Source organism: Drosophila obscura, unplaced genomic scaffold (assembly GCF_018151105.1).
Source record: "Drosophila obscura isolate BZ-5 IFL unplaced genomic scaffold, ASM1815110v1 contig_87, whole genome shotgun sequence".
Lineage (NCBI taxonomy): Eukaryota > Metazoa > Arthropoda > Insecta > Diptera > Drosophilidae > Drosophila > Drosophila obscura.
The window spans coordinates 427,183-440,297 of record NW_024542880.1 but is presented as its reverse complement, the minus strand read 5'-3'; positions in this window follow the sequence as shown (position 1 = coordinate 440,297).

Below are 13,115 nucleotides of genomic sequence, written 5' to 3'. Positions count from 1 at the left end.
ATTTGACCGATAAAATATCGATATCAATATCGACCGGGGGAAAAATGTCGTCGGTTCTTAATTCACAGATTTTTTTTTTGTTTTGTTTTGCATAATGCGATTGCCAAAACAATGCCATATTTAACTAAAATATTTACATTTCCAAATCAAACAAAGATTTTTTTCAAGACAAATATCGTAAAATAATTTGGGACTCAGATACTATCGATAGGAAAAGTTACGACAACAGGAGCGCACACAATTTCAATTCGTACGAATTGTTCCAAAATCGTAATCGTAAAAATTGACGAAAATCGGAGCATAGCGGATTGTCTGTAAGTTGCTTGTTGTTCGGAGCAGACCGGCCTATAATTTCATATTACATATCATTAACTCTCTCGCGCTAAAGCTTGCGCTCTTGCTGAGCTTTTGGCTGCCGCTGCAGTTTCTGAGCGCTGATGGTATTATTGCAGTTCCGACCACAAACTGACAGTAAACGTACAATATAAAAAGCCAATTTTTTGTTTTGTCATATATATATTCATCAAGGTGATATAATTCGATATCCTGCTCTACACTTGTATTGATCATTTATTATAAGCTCACAGGGGGCCATTGGAATACGAATATCCTCCTTTTTTGGAAGGGGTGTTGTAGCACCAGATATGGCCAGCTCGTCTGCATAGCAGTTGCCTTCAATCAGGGGTGCCAGAGAAATCACTAGTGAAATGGGAAACCGTTTATTTGCAGTTTTATTGATTTTATCATTTCAAAACAATTGGTTTTTAATTTTTTTCCTTTTATGATATAAAATAATTGATTTTTCAAAGCTGTACTTTTATTATTTCAAAACAAAAAAAACATCCCATATCGTGCGAGTCAAACAAAGCAATGTACTCGGCAACTCTAGCAGTTGTCTGGCAACTCTCCGTGCATGGCAGCAATAAGCGGTAAAAAAAACACACATCTGAATTTTACGGTAAACTTAAATAAAATGCCTTTAAAGAGACTGTTGGCCATCGAAGAACTACGGAGGCAACATATTAGAATACAAACCTGGCAGCGCAGGCTTCTCAGATGCGCATCGGACTCGTTTTTACGTTCAGACGGTACTTATGTGGTTTTTGTGATTGTCTTCTCAAACAACTGCTTAGTTCATTACTTGGTTCAATGCTGAACTGGTCAAAAAAATAACTGAAACAATTGGCGCAAACACATTCTATGGCACGTACATAAAAAGGGGTAATATACATGTTTCTGGAATGCAAATGGCATTTCGCAACACAAATGCGAGCTCTTACAGTTCCTCGCTTAACACGACATTGACGCCATGCTCATATCAGAGACTCACCTAACAAATAAAAACTATTTTCACCTCGATGGCTATAACTTCTATGCGACAAATCATCCCGATGGTAAGGCACATGGAGGTACTGGCGTTCTGATCAAGAATCGCATTAGGCATTATCCATTGCCTTCATTTGCTACACCTTATCTACAGGCAACAGCAATTCATATTGAAATTCAGAGCGGCTACCTAAACCTAGCCGCAGTATACTGCCCACCACGCTTCTGCATTTCCGAAACAGCATTTGTAACATTCTTCGACCTACTAGGTGACCGATTTATAGCAGCTGGTGACTACAATGCCAAGCACACCCATTGGGGATCTAGACTTACCAACCCGAAAGGAAGACAACTATATAACGCTATAATAACCCCACGAAACAAGCTAGACTTTATCTCTCCGGGCAAGCCCACATATTGGCCCACAGATCCAAACAAGCAACCCGACTTGATTGATTTTGCAGTTACACGAGGGTGCTGCAAGCTCAGATTAATGTAGATCACTTCACAGATCTATCATCGGCTCACTCGCCCATTCTACTTCACCTTTACGACCATCCACAGCTTTCGGAACGCCCACACTTTCTAACTTCTAGCAAAACAGATTGGCTCAAATACAGGAAGTACATAAGCTCTCATATTGATAGCTGCCCAAACATTAATTTTAAAGATGACATTGATAGGTCAGTCGAAGCATTGGTTTCCTCAATGTCACTGGCGGCAAAACACTCAACACCAATATTAGCATCTAATAAACTTTCCAACAGCAGTCGTATTTCTAGGCACATTGAAGTGCTGCTACGCGATAAAAGAAGGCTTCGCCGAGAGTGGCAAGCACACAGATCACCTGCCTCGAACGAGCGGCTAAAAATAGCCAACCACCTACTACGCAGAGCCCTAGAAGATGAAAAGAACCGAGCTCAAATATCCTATATGGAGCAACTCTCCCCAACTAGCAAACGATTCCCACTGTGGAAAGCAAAATCAGGCGTATGCCCACCAATCGAGAGTGAATCACCTTTGCGTACACAAACAGGAGAGTGGGCTCGCAGCAACAAAGAGAAGGCAAATACATTGGCCGTCCATCTAGAAAACGTCTTCAAACCACACCCAGCAACGAATAGCTTTGTGCTCCCACCAACCAACAATCCCGAAGCTACTCCGCCTATCATATTCCAATCAGGAGAAGTCACAAGGGTCATTAAAGACCAAATCTCAAAGCAAAAGAAAGCTCCGGGCCACCATTTCATCTCTCCTAAAATGATCATAGAATTGCCGAGCTGTGCAGTGTATTTCCTTACTGTGATATTCAACAGCATGATGAAATGGGGCTATTATCCTCAAGAATGGAGGAAATCAGTCATCACAATGATCCATAAAGCCGGAAAAGACAAGTCCAAGCCATCATCATATAGACCTATCAGCCTACTGCCTTGCCTATCAAAGATATTTGAAAAGCTGCTCCTGAATCGTATCAAACAACACCTACACATAAATGGTGGCATCCCGACTCACCAATTTGGATTTCGCGAAAAACACGGAACCATTGAACAAGTAAACCGTATAACCTCTGAGATACGAAATGCATTTGAAAGACGGGAGTATTGCTCCGCTGTTTTTCTGGATGTCGCCCAGGCTTTCGACTGCGTTTGGTTAGATAGCTTAATCCACAAAATCAAAATATTACTTCCACAGAACATACATGGAATATTGGAGTCATACCTACAGCAAAGAAGTTTCGCAGTACGATGCAAAGATTTCCTCTCTGAATATCATCCAATTGAAGCTGGTGTACCGCAAGGCAGCGTGCTTGGACCGACACTGTATATCATATTCACAGCAGATCTACCGACAAACAGCCTAACAACAACTTCGACATTTGCTGATGATACTGCCATATTAAGTCGCTCCAAGTGCCCAAGAAGGGCCACGGATCACTTATCATCTCATCTCGTGGCCTTAGAAAAATGGCTAGCAGACTGGCGGATACATGTAATTGAGCAAAAGTGCAAGCATGTCACCTTCACGTTAAACAGACAAACTTGCCCTCCATTATGCCTGAACAATATAAACATTCCACAAACCACCGAAGTAACATACCTTGGTGTTCATCTGGATAGAAGGCTTACTTGGCGTAAACACATCGAAGCGAAGAGAAATCAACTTAAATTTAAAGCTAGTAATCTACATTGGCTAATAAACAGCCGTTCACCACTAAAACTGGAGTACAAAGTACTTTTGTACAGTGCAGTTCTCAAACCCATCTGGACATACGGCTCCGAGCTATGGGGAAATGCTTGCGTTAGTAATTTAGAAATAATCCAGAGAGCTCAATCGAAGATACTAAGAACTATCACTGGGGCACCATGGTACATACGGAATGAAAATATCCATAAAGACTTAAATGTAGGATCAGTTAAAGATGAAATTGCCAAAGTGAAAGCAAAGTACCAGGCCAAGCTTCAAGCCCATCCTAATAGACTTGCGCAGTCTTTAACTTGTCACACAAGCCATACACGACTCCGGCGAAGAGACCTTCCCACCCAGCAATAATACTTAGCTAGGGACGTACTCTAAGTAATTAAGTGTAATTAATTAAAAAAAATATTAGGCTAAGATTTGTATACTTGTCGTAAGTCTCTAATAGAGAAGATCCTATAAATAAAATCCCGTAATAATAAAAAAAAAAAAAGTTCATTACAATTACCAATTTTTGGTATAATAATCGCTATGCTTTTATTTGTGCTGCCATGGGTCTGCGCTTAGCCGAACAGGAGTTTTTGACATAAATGCAATGGCAATAATGTGTAGAAATGGTTTGTTAGTTTTGTTTTGGCATTTTGAAGCGATGCCACCTGGTTGAGCTACAAATGAATACAAATGTTTTCACAATTTTCACAAAAAGTATGCACACGTTTGACGTAAAGGAAGTTTTACTACAATGAGCTATTTTTTGTGATGCTTAATTAAAGAAAAACAGATTGCTCTCAATATAATTAATATTAAATATATTGCTCCGAATTCGAATTAAAAAAGGTGGCATTACTGTATTAACTTCGAAAGTCCGAATCGCCCTAGGTGGCCCCCTCGCTCTGCAGCGGATTGAAACCGGAATCGTTAAGTGAAAATTTCTGTGGCACCCCTGAATGTCTTGGTGGCCCGGGAACCATATTAGGCCAATAGAAAATTTCTGAGCTATCTCGTGAAGAAATCTCGAAAACTCTCCCGAGCTTGAGGAAATCGCATTTAGTGATTTAGCACAGCTTGGCTGTCGCTTTAAATGCTTGACCTAGTTGACATAACGGTTATTGATTGAAGGCAGCTCAAATTTCCTGATCCTTTTCCTGATTGTCATGAATGCGACTGAAGGAGTGCCTTATATTCTGCAGTTCAGTAGATTCCTCCTCCGACCATGTTGCCCAGCTTCGATCCATTTATGAAGATGTTTATGGCCCAGATGGGTCTCTGTCTGGTAGTCTCTCGAGCAAGTCGTCTCTCTGATGGGTCCTTCTATGATGTGCAGGTTAAAATTGTGCTTCTTGTCAATTACCAACCCTAAGTAAGTGGCACTGTCGCTGAAGGAGAGCCTGATTCTTTTAATATTGGGTGGTTGAAAGGCGGATTGTTTGTTTGTTTTTTTTTAATATTTTTAGTGCTACAAAGATGTACCTTTAGTTAATGAACTAGTCAAAAATTGTGTACTTACTTGTAAAAAGCACGAGTTCAGTTTTCGAAGGATAACTCTCATTCCGCCCAATTTGATCCATTCTGAAAATCGCGCAACCTCTGCCGTCATTGATTCGCAGAGTTTTTGAGTGTATTTCCCCAACAAGATAATTGCAACATCGTCCATGCTCTTACTTTGCAGCTGGGGGAGCTTCCAAGTCACACAGAATCTTGTTGACGGCTATGTTTCATATAAGAAAAAACAGAATACCAACTTGCGGGGTGCTTCTGTTGACATATTGACTGAGTGGACGAAGTTTCACCACTGTTGTTGTTGTTGCTCGACTGATACTGCTGCGGCTGCTGCCATTGCGGTTGCTGCTGTTGCTGCTGCCACAACTCCTCCTCTAAGTCCTCCTCCTAAGGCTGCTGTTCCCACACCTCATCTTCTTCGGCCTCCGTGTCCCGTGTTCGCCGTGAGCCTTGTTGGTGGAGGATGGGTGGGGTAGAGGAGCGAGAAGAAGAGGAGACGGTATACTTCAATGGTCTACGCACTACTTATTCCATGGAAGACTGGCAGATAGTGCACTGTAGTACCGGTTCGTTGGTGGTGGTGGGATATGTTAAAGAACTGGGAACCAAAACACCCGTGTTTCCATTGTAGAATAGTTACTCCATTTATTTTCCCTACAATTCTACCTACACACTCCTGGAGAAAAGGGTCCCTACACTCACTCTGGTGAGGCCAGCTTACCCGTCCTATGTAGCTGTTGCTCAGCTTCTCGCCTGCGGGGCACTTGTAGATTTTGTAAGAAAGTTCTGGCGTGCTCGGGGTACAGCCTCTCAATCGCACCAGGGTCGAAATTACAGCCATATTTATAATTTGCCGGGAAATAGTTTTGTAACAGTGTGATATATCACATGAGTCTGAAAACAAAATATGGCTTTACGTATAGCCTATAAGAACCAGATGCTCATCGGGACGGACGGACATGGCTATATCGACTCGGCTATTGGTGCTGATCAAGAATATATATACTTTATGGGGTCGAAAACGTTTCCCTCTCTGTGTTGCACACATCCACTTTTACCACAAATACAATATACCCATTAACTCTTTGAGTACGGGTATAATAAAGGACCCAGGAAATATTTTTTTTCAACCTTTTCCCAGTTTTTAAAATCAGAATTTCGTAAAAAAAAATAATTTGATTATTTGAAAGCTTGATATTTACAGCTGCATCCAATTAGCTTTTCAGAATGGAAAAATTCATTACAACCAAATATAAAATACTTAAGTTATGTGAAAAAAGCAATACTTTTGAAAAAAGCTTAAAAACTTCTAAAATTCTTAAAAAAAACCTATAATTCTTTAAAACAAAAATCTAAGGTGGTGCCTTTCACCTTTCTATCAGAAAAATGTGGTTTGGTTTCTTGAGGAAACAATTTCGATTTTGTAGAGTAGTGTAATCAAAAGCAGCTAATATACTTACACAAATTGCCATTTATTTAGAAAACAATTTTTCACAAAACAAAATCTAACATCAAATGTTGCGTTCTACAGAATGACACAAAATTAAATTAAATAGGCGACAAACATTTTTGGTCCAAATTTGCGAATTTTTTGACTAACATTTAATTTTTGAGGAACCTTTTTATAGAAAAATACAAAAACCATGCCACATCCTCTGGCTATAATTAAAAAAAAACAGCATGCAATTTGTTGCATGCGTTAACCCTTACATACACATTTTTTTCTACAAATTTATAGCATAGAAAAGAAAAAAATTCAAAACAAATATTTTTAATATGATAAAATTAATAAAATTCTACAAAAAATCCTTTACGCGGATTCCCATTTTGCTCGCGATTTCTGTGGCACCCCTGTTAGTTTAATGCATCCTGTCTCTAATTTGTGCAGAGTACTGTCTTTAAATTGTAAATGTGCTCCGACATATCTTAGCCAGATACTGTAATGTCATGTTGATATATCAAACCCAAATTGAATATCACATTTTTTTAATACAGCCGCTGCAGGCTGAACGTTTCATCTTAAATGTACCAATGTGTGTTGACCAAGTGCACAAAAGTTGTGATTTTTCATCAAGAACTAATTGATTTTATGCATTAGACAAATACAATTTTGAAAATGATTCTCCACCTTGAAGTGAAGAAAATATGACATCAATCAACTGGTTCTAAGACATTGTTTGCAATCAAATTTCTAAAATTTGTTCAATTTTATATTTCCATGCTAATGAAACTGGATACGGTTTCAAAAATGTTGCTTTGGCATCATTATCGATAGCTAAATTTATTTTCGCTAATTTATATTCCCCAAGCTTATTAAAAAATATTTCAGAAAATTCGTTCCTAATCTGTTCGGTAATTATGCTTTCTTCCAAATAACGGAGTATTGTTTTTATTCGTAACTGTGTACGGTTTAACTTAATGAAACCAAGAATCCATTTCACTCAATTGGTTCCTAATATCACCACATACTTATATTCTATTTCCGGACATGAACAAGTTCAAGAATTTTTATGAAATTGTTCAACCAGTTTTTTTGATACTTAACTGCACGGAGAGGCCGTCAGCCATTCTGGTGATACAGGGAGACTAACGGATGAAGGGCTGTCTCGCCATAACTGTACCCTCGGGTTGGGGTAGGGGCGTTTCAGGTCAGGGCTGCCCTGAACCCTAATGTTTCTTGTGCCGCCCTAATATTCGAACTTCTGCATTCAGGGCGCTGATACAGCACATTACGCTGTAGAGGGCTGCGCCCTGATATCATTGGCCACCGACATCGCCTGATGTCGGCTCATGATGCGTGGTCAGCACTCTTTTCATTCATGCACATCCGGCTTACCGGCCATGCCCTTTTTCTGTTAGATTTAGTTTTATACAACACTCACTTGAAAGCACTTGGCTTAATAAAGTATCTAACTCCGGCTAAAGCCATGATCAGTTTTATCTTTACTTTGTGGAAGCCAGAAGGCCGACCAAAAGGAAGGTTAGGTTAGGTTAGGTTAAGGCGGCTGTCGGGATCGTCAGAAACCCGACACACCTAGGCCGGCTTCGGCCCGTTGTGATACCGCATAGGCCGTTCCCTCTTCCCTCGTGAGACACTATGTTATCCGTTGTCCCATCCGGATGCCCTTTGAAGCCTGCGATCCGTCTGGGACTGATTGTAGACATGTCCGAAATGTCAATTAGGAAAGGTGCACCCAAGTATTGAAGTCTCCTTCCACTGAGAGCCGGACAGGAGCAGAACAGATGTTCCACAGTCTCCTCCTCGTCCTCATCTCTACAGCTCCGACAGAAGTCGTTGTAGGGGGCACCCAGCCTGTTAGCATGGGTGCCTATTAGCCAATGTCCCGTAAGGGAGCGTATGACTGAGCTGCACCTGCTCCTACTGAGTTTGCAGAGCTCATCGGTGCGCTTCCCAGTAATGTTAGGCCATGTTTGCCGAGCTATGCGACATAGTGGCACTGTTTGCCATCTGTCACTTATTAGTTGCTTAAAATGTTCTTTTATTTTGAGCTTGCAGGTGGCCATTGTCATACGAATATCCTCCTTATCATGGAGGAGGCGGATTGTTGTACCAGCTCTGGCCAGCTCGTCTGCTATACAGTTGCCTTCAATGTCCTGGTGGCCCGGGACCCATATTAGGCTGATGACAAACTGATAAGCCATCTCATGGAGAGATTTGCGACAGTTTGCCACGGTAGCCGAGCTTGTTGTTATCGCATTCAGTGATTTGATCGCAGCTTGGCTATCACTATAGATATTTATATAAGTTGTCGTAGGGGCACGTTCCTGAAGGCAGCTCAAGGCTTCCCTGATCGCTATGACTTCCGCTTGGAAGACACTGCAGTGATCTGGGAGCCTAAAAGAGTGTCTTATATTCAGATGTTCGGAGTAGATTCCTCCTCCGACTTTGTTGTCCAGCTTTGAGCCATCAGTAAAGATATGAATGGCTCCATCTGGGCCAGGTGGTCCCTCGAGCCAGTTGGTTCTGTGAGGGATGATTGTTACAAAAGGGTTAACTGTATACTCCCTCGGAACGCAGTAGTCCGTTCTTGTGGGGACGATTTTGTTTCCATTTAGGATGGACGCATGGCCGGTGTGATGTGACACCCATTGGTCAGAGTCAGCCATTTCTGCCTGCTTCTTACCTGCAAGGTCCAGGCCCTGCAGGCATAGGATAGCATTAGCGCATTCGTTGGTGTGGTGCTCAGGTGCAGTGCACTGCACCTTGCCCAGTTGTTTAGTGGTGGTCCCCTTCGATAGGGCAGGCCACCACACTGCGACTCCGTAGAGTAGTATTGGTCTTACTATTGCCAGGTATATCCATTGGACTATTCTTGGGTTCATGCCCCATTTTAGCCCAATGGCCTTCTTGAAAGTGTAGAGGGCTATCGTAGCCTTCTTCACTCTGTCATTGATGCTCAGGTTCCAGCTAAGCTTTTTGTCAATTACCAACCCTAAGTAACTGGCGCTGTCGCTGAAGGAGAGCCTGCATCCGTTTAGTATTGGGGGGTTGAGAGACGGGATTTTGTATATGGTTGTAAACAACACAAGTTCCGTTTTAGAGGGATTAACTCCCAGTCCACGGGACTTTGTCCATTCTGACAGTCGTGCGAGCTTTGCGGTCATTAGATCGCAGAGTGTTTGAGGGAATTTTCCCGAGAAGATAATGGCAACGTCATCCTTGTATGCTACCACCTTGCAGCCCTCCCTTTCCAGGTCACACAGAATCTTGTTGACTGCTATGTTCCATAGAAGGGGGGACAGGACACCACCTTGCGGGGTGCCTCTGTTGACATACCTTGACTGAGTCACCGTCCTGCATGTGAGCAATTGATCTATGAGCATCACCAAGTGACGATCCACTCCCAGGTCAGTGAGGGCCTCTGTGATGGCTCCCGGTATGACGTTGTTAAAAGCTCCCTCGATATCTAGGAAAGCTATTAAGGAGTATTCTTTGATGTGTAGGGATTTCTCTACTGTCGAGATTACTTCATGGAGTGCCGTTTCCGTGGATTTTCCTTTTCGGTAGGCATGTTGTGCGCCTGACAGCCACTGAGGATTTATGGTTGTTCTCAGCTTCAGCCCGACTAGTCTCTCAAAGGTTTTGAGAAGAAAGGACGATAGACTTATTGGTCTGAAGTCTTTTGGGGTTGTGTGTGAGGGTTTCCCTGCTTTGGGGATAAAGACTATTTTAGCCTTTAGCCAAGCGCGGGGGATTTTTCCCACTGTCAGTATCTTCCTAAAGATACTTTGCAGCCAGTTGATGGCCATGTCCCCGGCTTTTTGTAACTGAGCCGGAATGACTTGGTCTGGACCAGGCGATTTGAAGGATTTAAAGCTGTTTACTGCCCAGCTAATATTCCGTTTTGTGAGGATGTGCACCATCGAGGTTTCCGGGCCTTCACTTGGGGTGTCTGCCGGCTCGATGGTCGTACACCCAGGAAAATGAGTATCGAGTAGAATGTGTAGGGAGTCCTCACTAGAGTTTGTCACGTACCATCCGTTCTCTTGAGATATCCCACCGAGGAGGATGTTTTTGACAGCATCTTGCGTAGCCTTGCGGCTTCTGACGTGTCTTCAATTTCGGAGCAAAATTTTTGCCAAGAGGCCCTTTTTGCTCTCCTTGTTTCTTTTTTGTATAGGGTTAGCTTACTTTTGTAATTTTCCCAGTGCGCTTCCTCGCTGCTGCTTTTGGCTCTGTTAAAGAGAGTCCTGCAGTCTTTCCGGAGGGTGTCTATTTGTTTAGACCACCAGGGGGGTTTCTTTTTCCGTCTTGGTTTGGTTGAGGGGCAGTCTGCCACGAAGGCCTTATTGCAAGCTTCCGTGAAGCTGTCCACAAGACGATTAAGATCGTCTTGTGTGTCTGGGTATTTTGGTGCTAGGGGAAGGAGTAATTCCTCCATTTTTGCACTATATATATCCCAGTTGGCTTTCCTGGGGTTAATATAGTTAGTAGGTTTGGTGCTTTCGAGCGATAGAACTGTCTCGATGTACCTGTGGTCTGAGAAGGAGTGGTCCTCTAGGACTCTCCAACTCTTCATTATGTCTAACAGTTCGACAGTAGAGTGAGGTCGATAAGCTCTTGACGGTTTTTTATAATGAAAGTGGGGTCATTACCCCGATTACGAATAACTAGGTTGGAGTTTAGGATGAAGCTGAAAAGTGACTCACCCCTTACATTTGTATCCGAGCTCCCCCATTGGGTGTGGTGATCGTTGGCATCGCAGCCTATTATTAGGCTTGTATCCGACCTTTCGCTGTCGCTGGCTATCTTGCGAACGAGGTCACTGGGAGGATCGCTTTCCTCGTGAGCCATGTAGGACGACACCAGGTTCAGGCGTGTCCCCTGTAGCTCTAGGCTTGCCGCGTGTTGTCGCCATTGCTAAAATTGTGGAGCAGAAAGATATTTAGGTGCTTTCTTTCTAGTATGCAGATTCTAATTTTACCTTCAGTTTGGGCTACAATCAGCTTGTAGTCCTTCGTCGCTAATCCACAGACCTTGCCTCCTACCACCCAAGGCTCTTGGATTAGGACTATGTCCCCTCCGCTCGCGACTAAGCGGAGTATTAGGGCAGCGGATGGTGCTTTACAGTGATGGAGATTTATCTGCAGAAGCCTCAGAGACTTCATTGGAGTTGTTCTCCACCACTGTAATGTCGGCGTCAGAGTCGTCGAGAATCTCGTCACGACACAAGGCCTCAAAATCGAGCATCAGCTCCGTCTCCGAGGAGTAGCTCTCCAGGGCCGGCTCCGGGTCTACGTCGGGTGCCTCGATCTCCAAGGCAACGTCCCGCTCAACTGGGTTGTTGACAAGGCGCGCCTCGGCCGCTGCATCCGACTTGTAGACCTTCATGGTCACCGAGCTGAACCCGAAGTTGAGCTTTCCCTTGGCTGCCTCGATCGGGGCTAGTGACTCCTTATTCAGGATTATCACTGCCTGGTTAGTGGGGCCTTTCGATGCCTCCACTTTGACCACCTTCCAGTCTGTGTTTGGCAGTGTTGGGTTGCATATCTGCAACATCCTGAAGATCCGCTCGGGCTCCTTAAAAGTGGCCGGCACCCATATGCGACCCCTTGGTCTACTGGGCACCTCGCTCCAGTCCACAGCGACGAGCTTCGCCCCTTCCCTGGAACCATCCCATGTCTTTGCAGATTGGGGGTGGCCCGGGATCCTTCTCAAGAAGCTCGAAGCAGCGGTCGGCCAGTGCCGCTTCCACCCACTTCCATTGGCTTCTAGGAATTTTTTCCTCCGCGCTGCATTTGTCGAGAACGCCTATCAGCGCTCTCTCCTTGGCAATCTGCGCGAAGGATACGTTGGGGAGCACTCTGGAGCGCTTCGCGGCAGGTCCGGGCGTCTCTTGCGAGCGCTGCCTTTTCGGTTGTGCAGCCACCTTCTGTGGCTCCACACTGAAGTTGGGCAGCACCGCCGAGGCCCATTCCACCTTTTTCAGCCAGTCTGCTGTTGGACTAGCTTCTTTACTGGCGTTCTGCCGACGGATTATGTGCCCAGCACTCCTCTTTTCGGCATAGCTACATTTTTTGGCTTGGACACTGGTTGATGGCAAGCCATCACCCGCAGCTTCACCGGAAGGTTGGGCAGCCGCAATATTGCTTAGCTGCCCTTCCATGGTATCAGTTTTGGGTGTTGATTTTCCACCCATCCCAGATTTGGGATGGGACCCACTTGGGTTCATACCCGCGTCTTTCACCGTGCAGGTCTTTCCTGCATCTGAGCGGATCGGGCCAGGCCTTTGGGCCGCTGCCTTCTCCCGCTTGGGATTGCTCCCAGCCGGCATTTGGGGAGTGCCTCTCTCATTTTTGTTTTTGTTTTTATTTATATTATCGTTTTTATCCATGTAGTTCCCACGAGCTGCAGAGAAGGGGAACGGTCCACCCCGGCAGAGCTCTACTTTACCCGGGTAAGGCATAATTAAAACAGGGGGCTGCCAAGTCCCTGAGCTCTCCGTTCACGACTGGGCTAGTTTTGTACCGGGCCCCCATCCAGGCTGACTCTTGGCACGGGTCGAGTGACACCTTAGTGCGGCCCGGTGTGAGGTGAGTGTTGGGGATGGGATGTGGGTAGGTAATGT